Source organism: Lissotriton vulgaris, chromosome 3_2 (genome assembly GCF_964263255.1).
Source record: "Lissotriton vulgaris chromosome 3_2, aLisVul1.2, whole genome shotgun sequence".
In the NCBI taxonomy this organism is placed as follows: domain Eukaryota; kingdom Metazoa; phylum Chordata; class Amphibia; order Caudata; family Salamandridae; genus Lissotriton; species Lissotriton vulgaris.
The window spans coordinates 316,424,295-316,451,876 of NC_141690.1; positions in this window are offsets into that span (position 1 = coordinate 316,424,295).

Consider the following 27,582-nt stretch of genomic DNA (forward strand, 5'->3'; position numbering starts at 1 on the left):
GCTACTAAAGTGGGTGGCACAATAAGTGCTGCAGGCCTATGGGTAGCAATTAGTTTACAATCCGTGCGTACATATAGTACCACTCTATTGGGGACTTATATGTAAATTAAATTTGCACATTGGGTGTGACCCAATTTAACTGTGTTTAAGGGAAAGATCACAAGCACTTTAGTACTGGTTATCAGTGGTGAAGTGTACTGAGTCCTAAAAGGCCAACAAAAACGATTTCAGAAAACTGGAAGGGTAAATGCAAAAATGTTGTAGAATGACCCTGAAGAGGCATCAGGTACAACAGTGACATTGTTGTTTCACTTTATCTGCAAGTGGAAATCACTTTTGACATCAAGAAAAAGGAGGAAAAGCATACTTGATTTGTTTGACTAGTTAATAAAAAGCCATTACCCTTTGAATGTCATTAAGGGACCCTGGACAACAAATCTAAGCATTTTGCATTTGTAGTGGCATGAAAATCAAAGGCTAGATGTCACCAGTTTCTGAAACTGAAACTATAGGGTCTTGCACTCATCACGAAGCTGCATGCAGAGATCTTTGTCTTGGCTTTCTCAAGTTTATTTCTACTGTCTCCCTGTCCTTCCTACCTTCTTCCCTTTTGTTCCTAACTGTTTCACCTCCTTTAAACTTTTCTTGTTGCGAACCTTCCTCCCCCTTGCCTTCAATCTGTACAGTAGTTCCTATGTTCCCAATGGGCTCTGCGCATTGGACTAATATATCCTATAGATTTGACTTAGGATTGAGGTCGACTAGGTCTCTATCGAATATTCTAAACTTAATAGTGAGTGCCAGCTAGCTCAGAGGTCACTAGAAACTTTCTCGAATTCACAAGAAGGGATTAGTTTCTCACAACCGCATAAACATGACAACTTTGATTCCCAAGGATAAGAAATATATCTCTAGAGTCACGGAAACAATAGATAAGTATTTCACTCAGTCAATTGTGCATGCTTCGTTTCAACAGAGTTGCAAAGACATAGAGAGAAGGCGTGTTCAATAAAAAGGTTTATTGACTAGTCTTCTTTCTCATACAAGAGAAGTGAACTGCTACAATTGTTAAGCAGACTGCAAAGTGTAATGCGTACAGCGAGAAAATAGTACTGTAAAAGCATTGTATGGTTTCTAAGCCATATAAAAATACATACATAAATAACATTCACTAAATATACTCAACTGGTGCTTCTAAATACGCCTACCCCAATGTACCAAACCTAGGTCTAGTACTCGGGAAGTATAGGTTTAGTTGTTTTTGCCAAGAATCTACTAAAGGTTTTTCTAGGTTCTAATCAGCTCCATACCTTGGTTTACAATGAAGGAGGTTTGGTATCGCTGTCTCAGGACTCGATGTCCCAACACCCAGCAAGTGGAGCTTTGAAACACCGGAGCTGGAATCTCTGTGAGAGAAAGGCAGTGTCTTGATCAGTGCGTCAGCTGGAGGGTCGGCTTCCTTCAGCACTTGCTGTAGCGAGCTGTGCTGTGCAAGTAGATAGTAGAACTGCTCCGAATCACCGTAGTTTCCCATAGCAAGTGAAGGTATATTTATACCTTGAAAGTGTGTGGGAATGCCATAGTTTGACGTAAATTCGGGTATATTAATGTCAGGGAAGAACCCCTACGGAATAGTTGTTCTTTGCAAACTACATGAGTTCTTGGGCAAATCAATATTCAAGCAAGGGGAAGTTCCCTAACTGCTTAAGCCGATTGTCCAAGAAATCGTTGTGACGTTTGGTACAGGTGGAAGTAGCCATGCCTGTATTTGGTCTGCATGGACTATGTCTAAATAAGGGATTGACTTATATGCCTATATAGGGGCAATGTGAATTGTACCTATATAAGGGCATGAATCAGGAGAATCCTCCCTTCTTCCCTTCATTCCTTCAACACCTTCTTCAATGAGTTCATCCTTCTTGGTCATTATTTTGTCCCTTCAAGCGCTTCTTTCCTGCCTTCATTAAGACTTTGAAAGAAGCCTGACCCCAAACTAATGGCTGTTAGGACTTCAGCACGCAACAAAAATAAGGTATATACTCAATCTTGAATATTTAATGTATATTCATCATGACATTTTATCATTTACAACCTGTACAAAATTTCAATTGTTAGAAATACATCTTTTTATACATATCACAATCCATGGGTTTTAGTGTTGGACTATACATAATAGAAACCACAATTTTTTTTAAACCCAATGCATTTCGGGACGCAAGGTCCCTTCGTCAGGGGTTTCTGAAAGAAAAAGAAACTAATTACCCGATGCCAATGTCAGCTAATTGTTAAACAATAATAAACTAAGCACATTTGAACGAGAAAATGAGAACTTCAATATTCAGAAGCATTAGCCTAACTCCACGACACTCCTTCTTAGTAGTGAAACACAACCTAATATTAACCCATAATCATAAGTAGACAGGAGCAATGCAAGGATATTGCTCACCTTGAGAAACAGAACGCGATTCTGTGGCGATTTCTATTAAGACTTTGACTTTGAATTGTGATTTGTATGTTAATATTGAATCAATAAAATAATAAAAAAAATCAGAAGAAACAGAAACTTTGATGCAATTTATTTAAAATCTTATCTAAACATATAAAAAAGACTCTACCTGAAATTCATATTTTTTGCTTGCCCTTTCCTGTTTTGGGGCATGTAAAAAACTTCCCAAAAGGATGGTGGCACTATCCCGGGGTAGGAACCCAAGGGCTATGAAATGGCACTCAGATTTGTCATATACCAATGAGCAAAACGTATTATTCATGGACTAAAATTGCTACAATTTAGATATATGAAATCCATTACTCATCGACCTTCTCAATAAAGCAGACAGGGCAAAGATGCAAACTGCAAGGTGAATGCTGAACAACATTGTCTCCTTGAGGGGGTTGGTGGGGAACATTCTTTGCACATATTCAGTGGATCTGCTCTCTGCCTGAGTTGGCCATTTTAAGGGGGAATCCATTGTAGAAAAAAGACACAATTGTTTTTGCCCAGTCCTGTATCTCTAACAATCCCCAGCTATAGACATTCTAGAATGTTTGTGTGTTTGGTGATGTCAGCTGGGGATGGGAGACCTATTGTGATGTAACTCAATGAACGTACCTTGATCAATAGTTTCTCACATTACAGATGGTAAATAGTTGAAGAGTGATTAAGGGACCTAGAGCCAGATGTAGGTAATATCATTTAACGATTCTAAAATACCGAATTTGACTGATTCGGTATTTTAGAATTGGTAAATGATAAGTAGCTAAGGATTTGGTAAATTTTACCAAATCTGTAAAATTTGTTAAATACCGATTCGGTATTTACCGAATCGGTATTCCCCATTTATTCCTATGTGCCTGGCGGCCCATAGGAATGAATGAGAATTACTGATTCGGTAAATACCGAATCGGTAATAGGGGGTAGACCTACAAGGGTGGCAGGGTGTCACATTGACACCCTGTTGCACCCCTGTAGAGTGTGTGGGTGCACATGTTGCAGACATACATGCCCTCACTGAATAAAAAACAAAAAATTGCTTTTTGAAAGGTATTCGGAATTTACCACCAACTAATAGTTGGTGGTAAATAACGAATCCTTAAATGTAAAAAGCACTCACTTGAGTGCTCTCTACATTAAGGATTCAGTAATTTACTGAATCGGTATGTTAAGAATGTGGTAATTTACCGATTCCTTAAGTTACCGATTCGGTAAACTACCGAATACTACAATTTGGCCACCTACATGTGAAAAGCCTAATTCCGGTCGGTAATGGACGAAATTCTGTCATTTCGGCCGTTACCGACCGGAATTAGGCTTCCAACATCTGGCCCCTAATGTTAAGACCTAAGCATATGAAATAATGGTAGGAGACAGTCTGTGCTATTGGTGGGGACTGTCTAGAATAACTTCTATATGCTTTTAATGCACACTCACTTATTTACTACTATCAATCAATCAATCAATCAATGCATTTATATAGCGCGCTACTCACCCGGAGGGTCTCAAGGCGCTTGGGGAGGGGGGGTCCGCTACTGCTCGAAAAGCCAGGTCTTGAGCTGCTTCCTGAAGGCGAGGTGGTCCTGAGTCCAGCGGAGGTGGGTCGGGAGGGAGTTCCATGTCTTGGCGGCCAGGTAGGAGAAGGACCTTCCTCCTGTGGTGGCCCTTCGGATGCGGGGTACGGCGGCGAGGGCGTGGTTGGTCGAACGGAGCTGGCGTGTGGTAGTGTAGAAGCTGAGGCGGCTGTTGAGGTATCTTGGGCCTTGGTTGTGTAGGGCTTTGTGTGCGTGGGTGAGGAGTTGAAACGTGATTCTCTTGTTGACCGGGAGCCCGTGCAGGTCTCTCAGGTGTCCGGAGATGTGGCTGTGTCGGGGGATGTTAAGGATGAGTCTTGCTGAGGTGTTCTAGATCCGCTGGAGTCTCTTCTGGAGTTTGGCAGTGGTTCCGGCGTAGAGGGAGTTGCCGTAGTCCAGTCGGCTGGTGACGAGGGCCTGGGTGACCGTCTTCCAGGTCTCGGTGGGGATCCACCGGAAGATCTTACGTAGCATGTGCAGGATGTTGAAGCACGATGAGGAGACGGCGTTGACTTGTCTGGTCATGGAGATGGAAGAGTCCAGGATTAAGCCCAGGTTGCGTGCGTGGTCTGTCGGTATGGGTGCGCTGCCCAGGGCGGGGGGCCACCAGGAGTCGTCCCAGGCGGAGGGTGATGAGCCCAGGATCAGGACTTCCGTCTTTTCTGAGTTCAGTTTCAGGAGGCTGTTCCTCATCCACTTGGCCACGTCTTTCATCCCTTCGTGCAGGTTGGCTCTAGCGGTGGCGGGGTCGTTGGTGAGGGAGAGGATCAGCTGGGTGTCTTCAGCGTACGAGATGATGTTGAGGTTGTGTTGGCGTGAAATGCCTGCGAGGGGGCTCATGTAGACATTGAAGAGGGTGGGGCTGAGCGAGGAGCCTTGAGGAACGCCGCAGATGACTTTGGTGGCTTCTGATCTGAATGGGGGAGGCGGAATCTCTGTGTCCTTCCGGCGAGGAAGGAGATGATCCAATCATGGGTCTTCTCTTGGATTCCGACGTTGCTGAGGCGCTGCACTAGGGTGCGGTGGCAGACAGTTTCGAGCCCTGCGGAGAGGTCCAGGAGGATGAGGGCCGAGGTCTCCCCGTTGTCGAGCAGGGCTCGGATGTCATCAGTGGCTGCGATGAGTGCGGTCTCGGTGCTGTGGTTGGCCCGGAAGCCAGACTGCGAGAGGTCGAGGGATCCGTTCGTCTCAAGGAAGGCGACCAGCTACTTGTTGATGGTCTTCTCGATGACTTTGGCCGGAAACTGGAGGAGCGAGATGGGGCGGTAGTTTTTGATGTCGGTCGGGTCTGCTGATAGTTTCTTCAGTAGAGCGCTGAGTTCTTCGTGCTTCCAGCTCTCCGGGAAGGTCGCGGTGTCAAGGAAGGTGTTGATGATGTCCCGCAGGTGGGGTGCGATGACGGCGTCTGCCTTGTTGAAGACGTGGAGGGGGCAAGGGTCGGATAGGAGATCCGGAATCGATGGAGTTCATTGTGCGTTGGGTTTCTTTGGTGTTGATCAGGTTCCAGGCGCGTAGGGTGGTGGTGGGGGGTGCCTGTGCGGTCGTGGGGTGCGTCGGCTGTGTGCTGAAGCTGTTGTGTATGTCTGCGATCTTGTTGTGGAAGTAGGAGGCGAGGGAGTTGCAGAGGTCTTGTGATGGGGTGATGTCGTTGTTTTCGGCTTTGGGGTTGGAGAGCTCTTTGACAATGTTGAAGAGTTCCTTGCTGTTGTGTGCGTTGTTGTCCAGTCGTTCCTTGAATGAGGTTTTCTCGGTGGCGTGGATCAGTTGGTGGTGTTTTTGAGTGGCGAGCTTGAGGGTGGTCATGTTGTCTGGTGTTAGGTTTCTGCGCCAGTTTCTCTCGAGGGCTCTGCAGTTCTTCTTGGAGCTCTTGAGTTCGTCGGTGAACCATGGTGCTTTCTTACTGCTGGGTCTGTTGGGCGGGGTCCTAAGCGGGGCGAGGTCGTCAGCGCAGTTGATGATCCACTTCGTGAGGTTGTTGGCGGCCTGGCTGGGGTACGCTGCGCTGGCAGGGGTTCCTGGCTTAGGAATGCGGCCAGCTGGTCGGCTGTGATCTTGTTCCAGCTTCTGCGTGCAACCTGTGGCTGGTGGTGGTGGATCGTGTTCTTTCTGAAGCTGAAGTGGACGCAGCTGTGGTCCGTCCAGTGGAGTCCGGAGGCGTGGCTGAAGGCGATGTCCTTGCTGGAGGAGAAGATGGGGTCGAGTGTGTGTCTGGCGTAGTGGGTGGGGGTGGTCACTAGCTGCTTGAGACCGAGGTTGGTGAGGTTGTCCAGCAGGGTGGTGGTGTTGTGGTCGTTGTTGTTCTCCAGGTGGAAGTTGAGGTCCCCGAGGAGGATGTAGTCAGCGAAGGGGAGGGCGTGCGGGCTGATGAAGTTGGCGATGTCTTCGCTGATTTGTGTGCGTGGTCCCGGGGGTCTGTAGATGAGGGTGCCTCTGAGGGTGGTCTTGGGGTCGGTGTGGATCTGGAAGTGCAGGTGTTCGGCGGCTGTGAGGGTGTCGTTGGTGTTGGTCGTGATGCGGATGGTGTTCTTCTGGATGATGGCGTGCCTCCTCCGGTCTGATTGCCGCGGTCCCTCCGGGTGATCTTGTATCCGTCCGGGATGGTGATGGCGATGTCGGGTGCTGATGAGGCATCCATCCAGGTTTCCGTGAGGAAGGCGACGTCTGGAGATGTTGTGTCGATCAGGTTCCAGAGTTGGACGGCGTGTCTGTGGACGGAGCGAGTGTTGAGTAGGATGCACTTCAGGTGGTTGCTGTTGGTGCTCGGCTTGGGGGGTGTAGTGCAAGTCCGGATGCAGGAGAAGTTGCAGGAATGGCAGCTGAAGGGTCCGTGGGTGCGTCTCGGGGTGGCTGGGTAGCATCCAGGGATCCGGCCGGTGCTGAGTGCGTTGAGTTTGGTGGCGTCGTGGGTCTGGCGGGTGGGCTGGTGTCTGCGGGGGCCAGGGGTACGGGCACTGGGCGTGTGTCAGGCGCGGACAGGCGCAGACGGGCTTGCCTTTGGCGCGCCTTTGGCGCGCTTAGGGCTTGCTCGCTGCGCGTCATCGCTGCGCGTTTGCCACTTTGCCATAAGTGGAGACTGGGGGGGCCGGAGCGAGGGAGGAGCAGCTTGGAGGTGGGAGCGGGGCGGCGAATGGGAAGGGCGCTCGAGGTGAGGGGGCGGGGCCGCAGGGGGCAGCGGCGGGGAGCGGGGAGGTGGCGGGAAGCGCGGCAGGGGCTGGGTGCGACAAGGGGAGAGCAGGGACAGTACAACAACGCAAAATGAAAACAACACGGGGCAAAGGGAGATACAGACAACTTAAACAAAGGTGCACAGGGAAAAAAACAATTGCAGTGCAAGTGGGGCAAGATCAGCAACAGCACCAGCGGTGTCCCAGGATCACGGCGGCAAGATTAGTAGCAGAGGTGTACCAGGATCACAGCTGCGGGTAGTGGCGGCAACGAGGGGCAGCATGGGCTCACTCACGAGGAGTGTGCGCGGTGCGTGGTGTGACCGGCCCAAAGGGACAATGGTCCTACTACTATGCATTCTGTGTCCTCTAAACCGCAAGATGATGCATACCAATAAAATAGATTACGTTCATTTGACAGCCCTTTAGTACTGGTTATCAGTGGTAAAGTGTACTGAGTCCTAAGGCCAATAAAAACGATTTAAAAAACAGGAACGGTATATGCAAAAAGGTTTGGGAATGACCCTGCAGAGGCACCAGGAACAACAGTGACATTATTGTTTCATTTCATCTGCAAGTGGAAAACCCTTTTGACATCAAGAAAAAAAGAGGAAAAGCATACTTGATTTGTTTGACTAGTTTATCAAAAGCCATTACCGTTTGAATGTCATTAAGGGACCCTGGACATCAAATCTAAGCATTTTGCATTTCTAGTGGTATGAAAATCAAAGGCTGGAGGTCACCAGTTTCTGAAACTGAAACTATAGGGTCTTGCGCTCATCACGAAGCTGCATGCAGAGATCCTTGTCTTGGCTTTCTCACTTCCAAGTTTATTTCTACTGTCTCTCTGTCCTTCCTACCGTCTGCCCTTCTGTTCTTAACTATTTCACCTCCTTTAAACTTATAGCAGCAAAACTACGTTAGTCCCGAAGCTGAGTTTCCAATTAAATGGATGCACAATAATATTATCTGCAAATTTCTCCAATGATGCTGCGGGGAATGAGATTTTGATACCTTTTCTGATTACCTAGATACCTATCTCATTCTTCCTTTTGGATCGATTATTTTCTGTCATTGAGTAAAAGACAAACCCCACATAGATTAAATCAACCCCATAGACTGACGCAACTCTGAAGAACCACTTACGACTGATAAAGTTTTAAAATTTTATATAAAATCAGAATTAGTTGCATATACAATACTCTCAGTATAAGATTCAACAAGTATACAGGAACTAAAAGGAACATAAATTCCCTAAAGAATCTAAGTCTACAAAAGAATACAATTAATATCAATTCCAGAATCAACAGATTAAAAAGCATAGACACAAAGTGGTTCCGTTGCGTCATCTACAAAAAGAGAATAACAAGTTAATTCTGTCCCTACTCTATACTAGGTGACATCCCTACTTCGCAAGTTCCTTACCTAAAAAGGTGTCAGCAGTTTGACTTCCAAAGAAGTTCAAACTCTCTTAGCCTCTAATGGTAACTTATATCGAGAAACAGTACCCTCTCTGCCTACCCATCCGCTCTCTAAGGGTCCTCGGCCTACTGCTCTCTTGCGCTCTGCTCTCTCTCTCTGACTCCTCAGGCCATCTGCGCTAACTTCTCCCCGGGGTGCTGTCCCTAAATACACAATCACAGTATGGGTGGAACGCCCCTTGACGCCCACCACGTATGCATTTACACATGTTCTCATTCTTGGGTTTTTCCATCGCTTCATCTCTTCGCGTCGTCTGTTAAGTTGACCTTGCTTCTTAGGCACCATCTTCGTCATCTGGCTGGCGACTTCATTGACATTCCAGTTGACACTTTCAGAGCAAAGTCTATCACCTCAACAGAACTCCATTCTTTACGTTTGTGTTCGTAACCTCGTTTGGTCCTGTGAACGGTCATTTCTAAACAAGACCCAAATTCCAAGCGTCTCTTATCTCACTTAGGCCATAAACTTCGTCCAGCATTGTCACCTTAAATCTAACAAGACCTTTGACTCTTGTCTCGCACGTTCAGATCAAGGCTATCCCCTGTTCCTGTGAGCCCACTAAATTACATACAGCGGACTACGCTCTTGCGAACCCTTGGTCAGTTAGGTTAAAATCACACATGACCACACTTTTCTAACATTCCTACAACTCTTCTACACAGTATAACCTTTAACACACATTAATATATATAATTGAATCAGCAAATCAGTGATTATACTTGAATCCATGTTACATAAAATACAACGTTTATATTCTCGTGCTTACACCGTGCTATATAGTCTGCACATTTCTTTACTTTACATTTCACCGCTTTCTCCGTTTAATAATTACATACGTATATTTAGTTTAGCACGTTCTAACGTTCTTAAGCATTTCTATACATTTCTATATTAGACCACTACATATACGGTCTTTCTAATGCATTTCTAAAGTGAATACAGATACATTTCCTATTACTTAGGTTACATCGGCTAACTTATACGCTACAAGTGCTATTTCTTGTTACAACTTCTACGTTTATGCGATATGCTTGTAAATATGGTACAGATATATTTTTCATTCAAATTGCGCTCTCTCAGTTCCCCCCTTTGATGACCTCTGGGGTCATCACTAATATCAATTTGAATGACACTTTACACAGAACTAGTTACAAGACTCCCTCTTTTTATCGTCTCGAGAGCTCTTAAACTTTTATACTGTTGATCTTGTAAAGCAGCTAATCTCCTTTCTTGCTCTCTCATGGATCTTTGTAACCGGTTCGACCTATACCATTTATACAGTTTCACTAAACCCAACAAAGTAATTATGCAAATCAATATTATTAAAACAGGTTTCAATATGTACCACACAACGCTTTTACCAAGGTTGGCAAACCAACTTCCAACCTTTCCTACTCCATGCCCTACTTTCTCCCAAACATTTACTTTTGTTAAATCTTCGATTTCTTTATGTATCTCTGTAATGTTCCGTATGACTTTCTCAAGTGGTTTTGAATTGCTTGAATGTAAGTACAACATTCTTGGACCTTCAAAGCCTTGCAGACTCCGCCCTCTTTTGCTAGCAGAACATCTAAAGCAAGACGGTTCTGAAGAACCATTGCCCTAATCGACTGCATCTCTCCTTCTACTAGCATTAATGACCTTGCAGTACTTGCAGACAATCTATCTACAACTGTAGCTAGTCTCCTGATCTTAACATCGTTAAGTATTAAACCTAACATAGGAAACATTGCTCCAAATATGTCTCCAATTACTTCAGCATCTCCTATTTCCCTTTTCGTTCTTGTCGAAGCCTTTCCTTCTGTGATCGCTAAATCCTTTGCATGATATATTTTGGGGAAGACAATTGCCAAGTAACACGAACCATACCAATTGTCAGGCAGTTTTACATAGGCATTTCTTCCACATACAAAATATACATTAGGAATCGCTTGCATCCCTTTCATAAAATCTTTCGTATAGTACTCTAACCTAAAAGCATGTTCGCAATTTACTTCACCTACAAATACACTCTCATAATACGTCTTGCTTCGAGTTAAACATAACTTTCCTTTCTGCGTTCTATCCAAAGCTATTGGACCATTGCTACCCTTCTTCTTGTGTGCTTTTTCTTCTTCGGTCCAATCTGTTTTCCACTGTCCTGACAATTTTAGAATCTTCTGCCTTCTGTACCGGTCATCTACCTGTCCTATGAACTTTTTCTCTACCTCTGACACTTTGCAAGTCAGATTGTTTCTGCGTGCATATGAAGTATCTAATGTATCCCAAGGAAGAAAGAATTTTGTTAATCTGTCTTCCTTTTTATAATAGTCCCACTTATTCATTTGTTTATAATTCGGGACTTCAGGCAGTACCGAATCATAATTTGAAAAGTAGTACTCGAAACCTTCTCTACCATAAAATATACTGAGCAATAAACTACATGTTATCCCATATGTCAGTGGGAGATGATGATATCTGATGCCTTCGTCTACGGAAGCCGGCAATTGCATGCATACATAACAATCCTTGGCCTCCATGGCATCAATATACTCATACAATAGCTTGGCATATGCATTTGATCTAAAATTTCCCTGCGACTCGTCTACATGTAACCTACGAGCTTCATTTGCCAGTAACGTCTTTTCACGGATGACATTGCTCTCCTCCTTCTTCCCAACAAGAGCAGGTTTCAAAGTCGTTACAGGCTTTACATCTGTGGTTTCTTTTTCACTTGCATGTCCTACCATGTACGATGTGGTAACTACTGTAATAATGAGAAAAATTACTACCGCTATTAGTGTACCTATTATGCATTTGGCTTTTCGGTTTGGGTTGCCATTCTCCATGTTATCAAACAGCGTAGCTCCTTCTTTTTCGAAGAAAGTTTTCTTTTCAAGTCTTTGTCTTGCTTTATTTGCTTTCTCAGTCTGTGAAGCGCTCTTAATCAACAAAAGTCTCTTTTCATAACAATGTCTTTTTATCTTCAGCAATAGACAACCCTAACCCTTCTCCGTCCTCTAAATGTAATCCCTAATTTTATTCTTCTTTCCACTCGGCGCTAGGTTATCTTCTTCTTTATAGCTTAAACACAAAAGCCTTTATGCATCTACAATGATTCTCGTACCTGCAGCTCTAATAACATGTTCCAATAATTCTAAACGAATGACTTTTTCTTCTTGTTCTGGTATTTGATGACCAAAAGTCGGAAACTCTAATCGATTTAGCACTAGATCTTTGATCCGACTTAGGTAAAGGGGAATGGGAAGTGTGAAAGTCAGTAACCCCTCAGTCTCGATTCCAGGCGTCAACATCCATATCTCCACTGCCACAAATGGATCGAGATTGATCACTTGCACTTCTCTCACTCTCCCAGATCTCTGTCCCCAAGACATCTGCTAGATAAGTCCACTCTGGGGTGGCATACCTTCTGCAGGGCACACGTACCCTTCTTGATCTTCTCGGACTCTCAGAGCCTGAATCCGTGGCTTCTTCGTCTGGCTCTGAATCTTCGGAGATCGGGACAAGGGTGCTCTCTGGATTTGCTCTCAAGCTTGACCTTCTCCTTCTTTCCGTCCAACTAGCTTCTCCATTCCTTGTCCTCCTGCTCCTTGTTCTTGGACTCGTCTCTTGATCACTTGCAGCTTGTTCGGTATCTGACTCGAACTCCCAGCTACTTTCCTCTTCTGAGATGACTTCGGTCTCACTGGTGTCCTGACCGTCGTCGGCCTGTTCCGATACAGGCTCAGCCTCTTCAATCACCTCTACAGCTTGGCTTTCCCCCTCTGTGGCTTCTCCGCTTTCTGCTGGATTCTCATCCGAGAGAGGAGCTGTTTCTTCCAGAGGTGCTGGAACTCTTCGGGTGTGTGAGGCATGTATCCAGTTGGGCAAGCCTCCACACTTTACTGCAGTGTTCGTAACTAGTATGACTTGGAACGGTCCTCTCCAGCGCACGTCTAGACAGTTCTTCCTGACATGCTTCTTCACCAGGACCCAGTCCCCTGGACACAAGTCATGGCACAAGTCTTGTGCTGATGGAACCTCTGCAGCCTGGACCTGGAGGGACACAGAATGAATGGCATCAGATAGTCCCTTGCAGTAGTCCAAGATCAAATCGTCTGTGATGTTCAACAACGCTGCAGTCGGAACCGATGGCAATCTCATAGCTCTTCCCATTAGCACCTCGTGTGGAGAGAGACCTGTTCTTCTATCTGGTGTGCTACGTATGCTCATAAGAACCAATGGAAGTGCATCTGGCCAACTCAGAGATGTCGATGAACAAACTTTAGCAAGTCTGGATTTAATTGTGCTGTTGATTTGCTCTACAATCCCTGAGGCTTCTGGTCGATAACTACAGTGGAGCTTCTGGTCGATGCTTAAGGCTGAACATAGCATCTTCACTATTTCGCTGTTGAAATGAGTTCCTCTGTCCGATTCCAAAGAGGATGGCACCCCGAACCTCGGTATCAACTCTCTAAGCAACAATTTTGCTACTGTAAGTGTATCGAACCTACGTGTCGGGTAAGCTTCAACCCATCTGGAAAATATACAGACAATCACTAAGACATATCTGAGTCGATTGCACTTGGGCATTTCAATAAAATCCAGCTGCATTCTATTGAAAGGCCCCCCAGACCTCCCTATGTGACTCAATGTGACTGGTGTTCTCTTTCCTACGTTTAGTTGCTGACAGATCGCACAACGCTGACATACTGCTTCTGCCGCTACTCTAAACTTCGGATTATACCACGTCTGTCTGAATACTCTCACCATAGCATCTCTACCTATGTGTGCTGGTACATGCAATCTCCTTGCCATTGGACTAACAAGTTCGTTTGGTAAAACTGCTCTCCCATCTGCAGAAATCCAAAAATTCATTTCACTTTTGGTACATCCAGCTGTCTCCCATGCTTTTTTCTCATCATCTGGAGCATTTTCCTGAACACACTTTAATTTGTCCCACGTATCTACAGTGTCTAACAACATAGTCAACTCAGTTCTTTCCTGTATTCCCCCCACTTCTACATTGGTGTGAGAATAACCCTGTTCTGCACAATAACGTGCAACTTCGTCTGCGTAACGGTTACCTTGCGACACAAAGTCTGTATTCTTCGTGTGCGCGGCGCATTTGACAACCGCTATGGCTGTCGGACCTTGTAATGCCTCTAACAATAATCTCACGAATTCTCCATTCCTAATAGGAGAACCCGAGGAGGTCATGTAACCTCTTTGAGACCATAACTGCCCATAGTCGTGAACTACCCCGAAACCATACTGGCTATCGGTGTATATGGTGACTCGAATTTTGTTACCTGCCAAACAAGCACGGGTCAAAGCAATGATTTCAGCTACCTGAGCGGAATGTACTCCTTCCAGGCAGGCGGCTTCCACAACTCTGGTAATTGTACAAACTGCATATGCTGCTCTCAGCTGACCGATATCGTCTCTTACGCATGAACCATCAACAAAGAATATTTCATCGGGGTCAGTCAATGGCTCATCTACGATATCTGGTCTCGGTTTGGTGCATAGTTCAGTCACATCAAGGCAGTCATGATCTGTACAGATTTCATCATCAATATCATTTGGAAGTGGCATCAAAGTAGCAGGATTCAAGACAGAGCATCTCTTTAGGGTCACATTCTCAGCAGCCAATATGACTTGCTCGTAGCGTGTGAGCCTACTATTCGTCAAATGCTGAGTCTTAGTCCTGGTCATTAACAATTCCACAGAATGCGGTACGTACACCACTAACTGATGTCCCATTACCACATTTTCACATCTTTCAATGCTGACACCCGTTGCAGCAACGGATTTGAGACATCCGGGCAACGCTGCGGCTACTGGATCTAATGTAGCCGAAAAGTAAGCAACTGGCCTACGCGCATTGCCTTGTATCTGGGCCAAAACTGCTAAAGCACAACCTTCTCTTTCGCAGCAGTAAAGCAAAAATGGTTTTTCGTAATCAGGCATTCCTAAAGCCGGGGCACGACATAAGTCCTCCCTCAGCTGCAAAAATGCCATCAAACAATCTTTGTCCCATGGTACCGGATCACTTACTCCTTTGTGCGTCAGTTGTAATAAAGGTTTTGCCTTCAGTGAAAAGTTGGCTATCCACTGCCGACAATAACCGACCATGCCTAGAAACATCCTGACTTCTCTTTGTGTTTTAGGCGCGTTCATTTTCATGATCGCCTCTATTCTGTCTGGAGACACCTTCCGTTTTCCCTTTTCAATCCTGTGGCCCAAGTATTGCACTTCGGTGAGACAATACTGCAATTTACTTGGAGACACCTTGTGTCCGTTCTCGGCCAAGTGATTTAGTAAGGTGATGGTGTCTACTTTGCAAGCTTCCTCAGTTTCTGACGCCACTAGGAGGTCGTCTATGTACTGGACCAGAACTGAGTTCTTGGGCAGTACTAGACTTTCAAGATTTTTCTTCAGCAGCTGGTTAAAAATCGATGGGCTTTCTGTATACCCCTGGGGAATACGACACCATGTTAAAACGCGATTTTCCAGCTTAAAAGCGAACAAATACTGGCTCCCCTCATCTAAAGGAATCGAAAAGAAAGCCTGGCACAAATCTATCACTGTGAACCATTCAGCTTGGAATGGTATCTGAAACAATATCACTGATGGATTCGGTACCACTGGACAACATGAAACAACGATATTATTAATCTTTCGAAGGTCCTGCACTATTCTGTATTTTCCACTAGGCTTCTGCAAACCCATAATCGGGGAGTTACATGGACTTCCCACGATCTCCTTCAGTATTCCCTGTTTAATCATGGATTCGATCACAGGCTTTATTCCTGCAATTGTCTCCGGTGTCAACTTATATTGTGGTGTTCTTGGATACTCAGCATTGGGTTTTACCATGATCTTTACCGGTTCTACTCCTTTGATCAGTCCTATTTCTTCTCCAGTAAAATCCCACACTTCAGCTGACACTGCCTCCTTCAAGTCCTGTGGAAGCTCCTCCACCGTTAGGGTAGGATATAGTTCCACGCATCCCTGCGAGTTTACAACCTTAAAATCGGCATCATCATCGTTCGTCTGCACTTCTACTCCTTCAGGTGTGCAATATATGGTGCAATTCAGTTTACACAACAGATCTCTTCCTAACAGACACACAGGGCTAGAATCACAAATCACAAACTGATGTTCATCACTGTAATTTCCTATCTTCACTGACACTGGTTCAGTCAGAGGATTCGTCATTCTCCTGTTTGCGACTCCTACCACCTGAATCGTCTCTCCCGACATTGGCAAACCTGGGACTACCGCCGATCTCAAAGTGGATCGAGTGGCCCCCGTGTCTACCAAAAAGGTCGTAGGACATCCAGCCACCTCAGCCTCTACGTATGGTCCTCTCTGGTCTACCTCCAGGGCTGCTCCTAGAGTACAGTCTTCTTCCCTATTCACTCGTTGCCCCGTAAGAGGATCAACGTAGTAGCATTCTTCTCCTCCTACAAACAGTGGCAGTTGTCTATAGGTTTTCCCTCCATTTGTAATGCGAGGCGGTTGAGGGAACGGCGCTCGAGGAGTCTGAGTCCCCCCTTTGATAAACTTTCCCTTCGGGACTGCTGTTCCCTTTACCATGCTGGTTTGAACCTCATCCTCCTCCTGTTCTAATTCCCCCGTCTCGACATTATAGGGACACTCGCGTCTCCAATGTCCTACCTCGTTACACTGATGGCACCTCGTTGTCTTTTTCAGTGTCGCGATATCTACCCTCGGTCTCGGTCTTTCTTCCTCATCTCTGCTTTGATTATTCTGTTTCTTGCCTAGTGTTCCTTTTCCCTGTTGCCGCTGTCCACCCTTTCCAGCTGATTGCATCTGCACCAACATCAGCTTTTCCTTCAGTTTCTTTGCTTTTGAATCTATTTCATCGCTACAGTACCTTGCATACCTCAGAATCTCATCTAAAGGTTTGTTCTGCCAACAAATCAAATGCTGTTGAATCATCAGGCTTATGTCTGGCCTCAATCCTAGGACAAACTTCGACACAAACTGTCCTATGTCTTTGGGGTCCATCACATCCAACCCACTGTACTGTTTGAATGCTTTCAGCAATCTCTCATAGAACTCGTGAACGGTCTCTTTAGGCTCCTGAGTTGTTCGATCTATCTTAACCCAGTCTATGTCCTGTACCGGCACCTTCTCTTTTAACCATGCAATTACCCTCTCGTACTTTTCCATGACTTTCTCTGATGGACCATTCGTCTGGGCATCCCTCGCGGGTTCACAAATGGGCCATTCAACACTAAGTTTGCATGCCGTCCACAAATCTCCGGGTACTACGATATCAAACAGAGTGTTCAAATCGATCCACAGTACCTTAGAGATCTTCACAAACCTCTCTACCTGCTTATACCACTCGACGGGGTTCTCCCTGAGCTTTGGAAAGGAATTGGTAAATGCCGCTAAATCCCCCCTACTCCAGGGTACATGCACGTAGCTTCCGTTCGTGATTTCTCGCAAAGGGAAAGCTTCCATTTGCATTATCTCTCCATCTTGGGACCTCGCAAGTGTACTCCTTCTGACGGATCCCCTCTTAGACCATCTTTCCTCCCATTTATCCAAATCCCTCCATACTCTGATACTCAGGATCAGTTCCTTTATGTGTACTTTCAGCCCAATCGTCCTACGCTCATCTAGATCTTGATCCGTGCAATTTAGCCTATGGTTGCCCTGTAAAGCTTTAGTTCGTGACATGTCTATCATATACCTGTCTGCCAATTCAGATAATTTTTCATGAACTGACCTCGCTTTCCGAGTAACATCCTTGGATATAAACAGTATTTCATCACGATCATACAGCTCTATCCTTTCCATTGGCAATGTGCCGTCTATGATTTCATCCAAGTCTGATTTTAAACTCATTACATCGAGCCGTTTCGCTTTTATCTCAGCTCTCAGTACCTCACTCCTAGGCTGTTCGTTTACATCCCCCTCACCCCCACTACGAGCCCTACGTCTCGGTGCAGGTGAGTTATGAGGCGTCCTTCTTGCTTCTCTTTGTTCCCACCTCTCTAGATCCCAAGCTCTCCCATCCTCCCTTGGGGTATGGTGGAACAATGTTCTATCCCCCATTACTGCGTTCTGTCTTTTCGGCTCGGTCTCTCTAGATGCAAGATAGGATCCTCCGTTCTGTTCTACATCACTGCAACTCCCTTGCTGTCTGGTGTCACTCAATAAACGATAAGGTCCTTCACGGTCCTCCATGTTCCCGCGATCCCGTCCATGATCACTGGATGTATGGCGAGACCTTTCGCGACTCTCTATATTCTCGTGACTCCAATGTCGCACGTTTTCTCCCGGGGCATGGTGAGTGCACCTGAAGCTATCTCGGTACTCCTGCGTCTTTCGTTCTCCCTCACTAAGAATGAGGCGAGGCACTCCCCCACACCCTGCACTCCTGTCTTCACACATTTGTCTATTGCCACTGATGGTATGGCAAGTATCTCCCTTGCTTCCTTGACTCCCTCCCTCCCACTCCGGGCTGCTTTCGCCGGCTCCGCAGTGAGAGAGGATCCTGTTCTCCTGATCTCTCCATTCTGCTTCTGTTTCTAACTTTTTATTCTGAGTCTCTTCGGCAGCATCCCATTCTTTCAAATACTCCCTTAATTCCTTAAAGGTTTTCGGTTTCGGTCCCCTCAGATCCATCTGTCCTCTCTGACCCCCTTGTTCTATCCAGGGACCCGTTGCTGAATCCAATGGGGTACTCCGACTCTTTGGTCCTAGCAACTGCCTTTGGGAATTGATCGTATTATTCCTACTTTCCATCTCTGCCCTTTCCCTGTCCCATCGTGCCTGTTCCTCCTGCTGGACTCCCTCTGGGTTGTAGATTGACACTATAGGACCTATGGTAACAGGTACTTGTAGAGCATCTGGCAATTGATACGACCTTGCATGCTGCGTTTCTGGCACCTTCTGGACCACGAATCTTCCTACTACTCTCTGTATGGGACTAGATTGAGGTACTTCCTCACCTTTCTTGGAATCCCACTCTGATGTGGGGAGCGGTTTATATTCCCCCCACCTAGCCCCATCCCCTTGCTGTAGTTCGGGACTTTCGGCTTCTCTGTTGTACGGAGGTGGTCTATCTAATAATAGCCTCTCTATCAGATCCTCATCCGGCTCGCTATCCTCATCTTCTTCTAGAGGTTTCTTTTCTCCCGTAGTCTCTAGCATTGTGAACAGTTTGTCTGCTTCTATTTTTTGCACCCTCCACTTTTTAGCTTCATCATCCCATTTAGCATCCTGCACTGCTTTTATCGATCGTCTCACTCTTTCTTGGCGCCTATTCAAGCTCCTTTCGTGTGCCGTTCTAAACCATGCACTAAGGGCTTCGAACTGTGTTGGCCTCGGTAGAGGTCTCGTTGCTAGCATTACCGCTTTCAGTTGGTTCAATGCTTCTATCCTAAACGTCCCATATCTCGGGAACGTCAGTTCCTCATTTCCTTCTGTTAGCTTACTCCACTCGGAGATCCATAGTATTGAGTGTAACCCTACATTCACAGCCATATAATAAGTTGGTGTGCCTTCTGGTGGAGCTTCTTCTCCTGCATACAAGTTTCCTCTATCTCTCTTAAAGATCGCCCTTAAACGCTTAAAACACTTCATTTTCAAGAATCCTTAATTCTCTTCCTTATTTACTTCCTGATGAAAAACCAACCAATCCCTACGCGGCTCTCGCTGACCAGCCTATCCCAGCGCGGCTCTACACTGACCGGCCAATCTCAGCGCGGCTCTACGCTGACGTCACTCGTCCCCTCTGCAGCAGTTTAGTTTAGTTTAGTTTAAAGGAGCTTGTAAAGCGCCTGGTGACGCCTCCCGGCGTGTCCCCGAGTTCCCCTCCTTTCTCAACTCGTCTCAAGGTCTTGCATGCGTTTTCATTCATACCCCGAAAAATGACTACTTCCGTCCAAGCGATCACTTTTCTTGACTGTACGTCCACAGTCTAACTGTAATTGTCACCTCAAATGACGAGACGTCTTCCTCTCACTTCAGACGCTCGCCTTAACTGATAGGTTACTTACACACAGTAAACGTCCGACCAGCGTCCGTTACTCATACACTCACTCTGTCACTCCCCCTATCATCGGTCCTTCGGGCGATCAATGGTACCTTATGACCCCCTTTACAATGGTAGACAAATACTCTGGGTGTTCGATACACCCGAACCACTTAAGCCCTTCTCTGGATCTTAAGATTTTATCCGGTTGCGCGCGCTCACAACCTTCCCTCAATCACACTACAGGCATTCAACTCCGCTTGACATTACAACACAAGTACAACACAAAACACCGCAATCTGGCAACGCATGACCCTTATACTCACTCTCGACCGACTCTGCTGCTTTTCTCTCGCACCGTCAGCACCGTCTTCGGCAGGGATTCTTCTTCTGGTCGCCGATGACTAGGGACCTTGGGGTAATCTAGACCTAACCTAGGTTGTCTTCCTCAAGAAGAAAACCATCTTTCTCTGCTACCAACTGCGGGGAATGAGATTTTGATACCTTTTCTGATTACCTAGATACCTATCTCATTCTTCCTTTTGGATCGATTATTTTCTGTCATTGAGTAAAAGACAAACCCCACATAGATTAAATCAACCCCATAGACTGACGCAACTCTGAAGAACCACTTACGACTGATAAAGTTTTAAAATTTAATATAAAATCAGAATTAGTTGCATATACAATACTCTCAGTATAAGATTCAACAAGTATACAGGAACAAAAAGGAACATAAATTCCCTAAAGAATCTAAGTCTACAAAAGAATACAATTAATATCAATTCCAGAATCAACAGATTAAAAAGCATAGACACAAAGTGGTTCCGTTGCGTCATCTACAAAAAGAGAATAACAAGTTAATTCTGTCCCTACTCTATACTAGGTGACATCCCTACTTCGCAAGTTCCTTACCTAAAAAGGTGTCAGCAGTTTGACTTCCAAAGAAGTTCAAACTCTCTTAGCCTCTAATGGTAACTTATATCGAGAAACAGTACCCTCTCTGCCTACCCATCCGCTCTCTAAGGGTCCTCGGCCTACTGCTCTCTTGCGCTCTGCTCTCTCTCTCTGACTCCTCAGGCCATCTGCGCTAACTTCTCCCCGGGGTGCTGTCCCTAAATACACAATCACAGTATGGGTGGAACGCCCCTTGACGCCCACCACGTATACATTTACACATGTTCTCATTCTTGGGTTTTTCCATCGCTTCATCTCTTCGCGTCGTCCGTTAAGTTGACCTTGCTTCTTAGGCACCATCTTCGTCATCTGGCTGGCGACTTCATTGACATTCCAGTTGACACTTTCAGAGCAAAGTCTATCACCTCAACAGAACTCCATTCTTTACGTTTGTGTTTGTAACCTCGTTTGGTCCTGTGAACGGTCATTTCTAAACAAGACCCAAATTCCAAGCGTCTCTTATCTCACTTAGGCCATAAACTTTGTCCAGCATTGTCACCTTAAATCTAACAAGACCTTTGACTCTTGTCTCGCACGTTCAGATCAAGGCTATCCCCTGTTCCTGTGAGCCCACTAAATTACATACAGCGGACTACGCTTTTGCGAACCCTTGGTCAGTTAGGTTAAAATCACACATGACCACACTTTTCTAACATTCCTACAACTCTTCTACACAGTATAACCTTTAACACATATTTATATATATAATTGAATCAGCAAATCAGTGATTATACTTGAATCCATGTTACATAAAATACAACGTTTATATTCTCGTGCTTACACCGTGCTATATAGTCTGCACATTTCTTTACTTTACATTTCACCGCTTTCTCCGTTTAATAATTACATACGTATATTCAGTTTAGCACGTTCTAACGTTCTTAAGCATTTCTATACATTTCTATATTAGACCACTACATATACGGTCTTTCTAATGCATTTCTAAAGTGAATACAGATACATTTCCTATTACTTAGGTTACATCGGCTAACTTATACGCTACAAGTGCTATTTCATGTTACAACTTCTACGTTTATGCGATATGCTTGTAAATATGGTACAGATATATTTTTCATTCAAATTGCGCTCTCTCAATGCCCTGGAGTAGATTTACACCTGTTTGGACACCATTAGGTCTGTAGTAAATATGCATTTGCATTTTATAAATTGCAATGATCTTACTCTTTTTGTGGAGGTATGTTTCGTATTAGGATGTCCCTCCTAATCCCTTCCGTAAACTTTCCTTAACACCACCCATACTTGAATATTCCGAATATATTACACCACTTTCTCTGGTCCCACCCATAATTACAAAAAGTAGGATACGTCCGCTTGAGGGGATCACCGGCACCGTGGTGGAGAGCTCTGTGCAGGAAAGAAGGAGAGGTGCAGGACTCCAGAAAGGCATTTTGTAAGATGTGAGAAGTACTACTGTACATACTACAAAAATGTGTACACCAGGAACTTTGAGAAATGCACAACACTGAATACAATTGTGGTGCTATCTCTATTTTGATTCTAGTGTAAACGCCTCTATTTGTACACATGTATTTATTTGTTGTTTCTAGAAATGCAATACAGTATATGAAACTACAAGTTTTTCTCAACATCAGTATCATTTGCCTTTAAAACTAACTTATTAAACTGTTGTACACCAATTTGGCATTAGAAAGAGAACATTTTCCAGTTGGATTTAAATCCCTAAAGGGGTGTATACATTTTTCAGAAGAGTGCCTTTTAATTGCTACCATCTGAGACATTAATGCCAATGTTGCACTCCACTGCAATATTTATATGTAATAAACTGGCTTTTAAAATAGCTGTGAGCGAAAAAATGTAAAGCAGCAAGACGAAAGTAAGCGGTCTGGAAGGAAATTCTCTGAGCAAAAGATCCTATACTGTAAAAAGTCAATGAAAATTGAACTTTAGGACTTTTTGACAGGAACAGTACTGTATGATTCAAAACAAAATTACAGACATTTTCTCACCAGGAAAGTAAGTATACCCCCTTGTTGATTCGTCTGAATCGCAGTAAAAATTGAAGGGCATCTCTTGATGCATCTTTTTTGGATAGTGTGGTTGTGAAGGCAAATTCAACTTCAAAAACTGGGCATTGCCCGTGTAAAATAGTTTTTTCACCATTACAGTTAATCTGGTTGATGGCTGCGTGAATTTCATATGGTTGAGTAATAAATGAATGAAATATTAAATACATAAATGAATGCATGGATGAAGATTGAATAAATGAATTGAATATTTAAATAGTAAAACACTAATAATCTCATAAGGATAAGCAGTTGTACAAATGCTTATGAAAAAGAGATGTATGTTTTTTATGAGGAAGGTATGTTTGGCTGTGTTGCAAATTAACCATAAGGTATGTGTCACAGGCAATGTGGCACTTTTTAACGGTTTATCTTGATGGCTAAGGCCCACATATTAATTTCCACATAGAAGTCTTACCAGAGGAATTTGAATGAATTGATGTGTGTAGCAAGATCTTGCTTGTCTCACTAATTAGTCTAACGGTGATATGCATATATGGATATGTTTATAGTTCTGGGTCTTGTAAATAATTAGAAAACATTGCTTTAGAAATTGTTGATCAGCCATTGAGCTGATGAAAACCCCCAAATAACACATGTACTGCTAATAATAGTGTAATTCCAGATTTGCACAACATTTTCCTATAGCCTGATATTTCGTAAATCATGCCATTTCAGCTGGAGAGTGACATGCACAGACAGTATTAGCAATGAGAAACATCCACATAAGGATTGGCAACAGCAAAGAAACAATGAACTGAAATATAATAATGCACACACATTGAAGACTGAAATATTATTAATATGCCTAGAAACCTACCAGCACTGTTCTCTCAATTTGAGCCTGTGGTCAGAAAGTTAGCTACCATGGATCCTTAGAAATACACTGCAGGTATGTTGCCACCATTGTTGCTGAAATTCATCTCCTTAGATCTGAGACTAAGCTCATGGAGCATTCTGTTCTCATACATGGTCAGTCTATTTTCCTCTAGAGCCTGCTCCTTCTCCAATTTTGCAAGCTCTACCTTCAACTTTTTCTACTCCCTCCAGTCCTCCAGCTACTCTGGTGGCAGGTCCCTAGAGGACACACTGCTTCCTGCATGTTGATGAACTTCCTATCCTCGGAGGTAGAATGTCAAAACCCTCAGGCAGGTCTTGCTATAATTCTTTCTCAGATTCTGACCCTTCCTCCTCATTGTCTGTGTGAGTCTGGTGGTACTCCGCACATGCTTAGAAAGCCGTTTGAGGCTCTGCTTGCTACATAGTGCTCTGTTTGGCAAGTCACCTCTTCTCTTGGCAAAATCCAGTGAGTTGAGCTACACTGCCATGAAAGCCAAACTTGTAAACAAATTTGGGCTGACTTCTCAGTGGTATAGGCTAGAGATTTGGGTGCAGCCACAAAGGTTCTCAAGGGCATGGGGCAACTGGCAGAAGCTCAGGAAGCAGGTGATGCCTCTGGCTGGCACTGCATTTATTGGGAAGGCAACCTCCTGTACAGTAAGCCTAAGCCATCTGTGCTTGGGGCAACACAAGTCCTTGTGGTCCCCCAATGCTACAGAGCCTTCCTTCTAGAGCTGGATTATATTATACCCCTGGCAAGACATCTGGGCCAAGACAAGACCTTTGCCAGGCTTGTTACCCACCTTTACTGGTCCCAGATGAAGGCTTCCTCAGATACCTTCTGTACGCCTTGTTTGAACTGCAAGGCCAACAGGAAAACAGCAGAAAATCTGAAAGCTCCACTGAATCACTTGCCTGTCATTGGCATCCACTTTGAAAGGGTAGGAATCAACGGTGTAGGGCCTATGGATCCGCAGACAGCCTCTGGCAACAGGTTTACCCTGGTACTGGTGTACCATGCCACAAGATACCCACAGGTCCAACCTCTACGTACTGCAACTGCACTTGCAGTGCCTAAGCCCAAATTGGGAGGTTTGCCCTTGTATGGTGAGCCATGCCACAAGATACCCAGAGGCCATCCCTCTAAGGACTGCAACTGCACCTGCAGTTTTTAAGGACCTAAGTGGGATTTTCCCCTAGCAGGTTTCCCGAAGGAAGTGGTGCCCGACAGGGGCACCAACTTTATGTCTACTTACATGCAGTCAATGTGGAAAGTGAGTTACTTACAAGTTCTCAACCCCCACCATCCACAAACCAACAGGCCTGTTGAGAGATTCAACAAGCACCTCAAAGACATGACAAGGCGAAGGTTTTTGCAAACACGGAACCAGGCCCGGAAGAGGTGCACTCGCCTGTTACGTTTGTAGAAGCCGCACACGGCTTGATTTACAGTCTCATTTGGAACAGCACTGGGTTTCCGCACAACAAAAAATCAATCGCATTGATTTCGATAACGGCATGACCGAAATTCTGGTTTAACATATCGAGTGATTTCCGAGCCCTCTTTACACTCGTATGACCGATAAATATTTACATAAAGACTTCCACCGCTGCTGGACGCACTCGAACCAGTGCCAATACTGGAAGGCCCGGCTGGGTCGGAATTATCACCAGCTAAGCGACCTTCTGATGTTGATACGGCCATCTAGCCCTGAGGAATCGCGAAGGCGATGAAACACGTGTCGGCTGGCTGTAATCTTCATTAAAGACTCCAAGATTTACTCATCTTGTGGAATTTTGGTTACTTCTGTCAATTTTGTGTTCTTGAATGTGTTGTTATATTGTCACTGTACAATCGTAATTACTTACCAGAGTGCTTCGGCAAACCGTTTACCTCAAAGACATGACCAAGGGCCTGAATGAGTCCCTGAGGCATTGGTTGCAAATCATCTTACCATGCCTACTCTTTTCTTACATAGAGGTACCACAGAAGGAGGTTGGATTTAGCCCTTTGAGCTTTTGTATTTTCATCCTTTCAGGGGACCTCTCAGTCTGGTGAAAGAGGGGTGGGAGCAAACTCCCAGGAAACCTTATCAGGATGTAGATAGCTACATGCTGGCCTTCCAGAGCCAGATGGCATGTTGGGGAAGCAAGCTTCTGGCAACTTCGAGCCCAACTAGGAGGTAATAAAACAGTGGTATTACCAAATGGCTACCCCTGTGGAATTGCAGCCTGGGCAGAAAGTATGGGTGATGGAACCTGTGGATCATAGGGCCCTCCAAGACCATTGGACAGGGCCTTATGAGACTGGTGAGTGAAAGGAGGAAGTCACCTACCTGGTGGACCACAAAATCCCCCCCAGGCACTCCCAGAGGATGCTTCATGTCCATCTTTATGAAGCCGGGTCTGGTGGCTCAATGGACTAATGGGCCCACTGCATGGCCCTGTTTTCAACCTCATGATCTCAGGTACAAATACTGTTGGGTCCATTCATAATTTCATTCATCTGAGGTTGATAAACTAAATGCCATTGGGTTGGGTAACAATAAACATATGTTATTCAGTACCAAGATGCCTAGGGGTGAATGTGTGCTTCATAAATACACATGGTATGGTATGTCAACTGGCTCAAATGACACTCTGAGGTCACCCTGTTGCTGGTTACATATGGATGGGAGGATGAGTGGAATGAACCTCTCCCTGGCCTCTTAAGCTCCAAATAGATGGATGGGTCTGTGAAAGGTGTGAACCTTTTCCAGAGGCCAGTGAACCAGTGGTTGACCTAGAATAAATGCCTTCAGTGCTGCTTACTTGGATGACATAGCTGTCTTCAGTAGCAGCTGGAAGGATCACCTTTCTTGCCAGCAGATAGTGCTTAAGGCCCTGCAAAAGGCTGGTCTGACTCTCAAGGCCAGTAAGTGCCATATAGGACAGGTGTTTGTGGTGTTCTTAGGGCACCTGGTGGCCAGGGGTAAGGCGCAGCCCCTCCAGGAGAAGATCAAGACTAACATAGCTTGGCTTGAGAGCCCTCAGAATCCTAAACTGAAGTGAGAACTTTCTTAGGGCTCACTGGGTACTATATGAGGATTATCAAGGGATAAGGCATCATTGTGGCCCCCAGACAGCGCTCACTTCGAAGAAGCAGCCCAGAAATGTGATTTGGAGACAGGCATGCCAGGAAGCATTTGACTCACTAAAGCATGCCATGTGAACAGCCCAAGCTCAAGACCCCTGACATTTCCAATTAATTAATTGTGCAAAGTGATGCCCCAGAGCATGGCATAGGGGCAATTCTTTCACAGCTGCAGCCATCATCTCCGCGATGTTACAGAGGTGGAGTGCTATTGAACGGAAAGCTTTTGTTGTGGTCTGGACACTGAAGAAGTTGAGACCATACTTGTTTGGAACACGCTTAGAGAACCATATAGATCACAGGCCCCTCAATGAATTAAGGGTGAGAATCCAAATTTGTTGAGGAGGTTCATCTCCTTACAGAGAATGGACTTTTATGGTGGAACAATGGCCTTAGGTAGCTCATGCCTATGCTGATCATCTGGTGGCTTAGTGGACTAATACGTCCTCTGAAGGACCTGTGTTTGATCTCATGTTCACAGGTTCAAATCCTGCCTGGTCCACATAGCCTTTCATCCTTCTAAGGTCAATAAAATGAGTACCATTTAGTTGGGTATAAATAAACATCTGTCATTCATCATCAAGATGCCCACGGGTAAACTTGCGCTTTACAAATATATGTTATTTCTCTCCATCTTCACCCTTATTACTGGTGAGAACTCCCAAGAGGTTGGATAACTCACCCACTTTTCTCTGGGGTGGTCAAATGTTAGACCTGGCAGCTTTAGGGTGATCTTCCCCAAACTCTATGCCTGGTTGCCTCATATTTTTTGCTGACTTACTGGTGTTGGCCTTTGGACTCCGAGCACTTTATTACTGCCAACCACTGGTAAAGTGCATGTGCTCTCTCCCCTAAACAGGGTCTGATTGACTTATCCAGAATTGGCGTATTTAG